Source organism: Ceratotherium simum, chromosome 8 (genome assembly GCF_057802395.1).
Source record: "Ceratotherium simum simum isolate JZ-2026a chromosome 8, ASM5780239v1, whole genome shotgun sequence".
Classification (NCBI taxonomy): Eukaryota; Metazoa; Chordata; class Mammalia; order Perissodactyla; family Rhinocerotidae; genus Ceratotherium; species Ceratotherium simum.
The window spans coordinates 20,360,092-20,361,316 of NC_141907.1; positions in this window are offsets into that span (position 1 = coordinate 20,360,092).

The following is a 1,225-nucleotide window of genomic DNA, read 5'->3' on the forward strand; positions in this document are numbered from 1 at the left end:
GCCGGGCCCCCGACCCCCGCCCGGGCCCCGACCCCCGCCGCCGCGCCGCGCGCTCGGACCCTGCGCCGCCGCAGACGCGGGCGCCGCTCGCTGCTCCGCCGCCGCCGCCGCCGCTGGCGAGGACGAGGGCGCCGCGGGTGTGGGAGGCCGAGCCGCAGCCGAGCAGCATGCTGGCCGCCGCCCCCACGCGGCGCCCCCCCACCCGAGCCCCGGCTGCTGGGCGGCCGCCGCACTCGCGCCCGCCTGACATCAGCACTCGCGCCCGCAGCCCGCTCTGGCCAATGACTACTGCGGGGCGGCTGCCCGCCCCGCGCGCGGGGAGGGGGCCTCGCGCCGCCCCGCCGCGCCCCACCCGGCCCGGGGGTCTCGGGACACGCCCGGCCGCCACCCGCTCCCGGACCCTCCCGGACCCTCCCTGGGCGCTGCGGCGAGAGGAAAAGTTGGGTGACCTTGGGGGAGGGGCCGGCCTGGACGGAGACCCCCCGGGGGCCTGGTTGAGCGGTGGATCTTCGAAGTGCCTCCAAGGACTTAAATAATTTGGGGCTCCTTTTAGCCGGGCCAAAACGTGAGGCCAAAAAAGTAGTGCCGGGCGTACTGGCGTGATCACTGGGAAGGGAGACTTTGTCCTGGGTGCTGGAAGAGGACAGAATTTTGAGCAGCCTTCATTAATTTTTAAGAGAAGAAATGAAGTGAATGCTGCCATTGAGTTCGGCAGGGATGGCGTTGCTTGTCATTGCGGTGGGTAGTGGGGTCTGGCTCCTGGTGCCCCCGCACCCTGGGCTTGCTGAAGCCAGACACCCTTCCCTACTGAAGGGAAGTAGCACAAAGCTGCTATAGCAGTGCGCGCCCCTGCTGCTCTGGGGTGCCTACAGGGCTAAAAAGCCTGCCAAAGTTTTCCCTCCCTCAGCATGCTCACTGGCACCCCACCCACCCCTATTAAAGGACAGAGGGTAATTGTTAATAGAGATTGAGGGCATGATACATTCTAGGCACTGTACATTTAATCTTCCAACCCTTAGAGGCAGGTCCTATTAATATCCCTAATTTACTGATGAAGAAACTGAGTCACAGAAAGCATCAGTAACTGGCTGGTGGTTGAGGAGTAACCACCTTCTCTGGGCAGAGAGGGGGATTGGAGCCTGGGATGGGATTGGGAACCAGGCCCCGCTGAGCCCCTCCTGTCCTCTGCACGTTGGATACACTGAGCTGGAATCTTACCACAAGG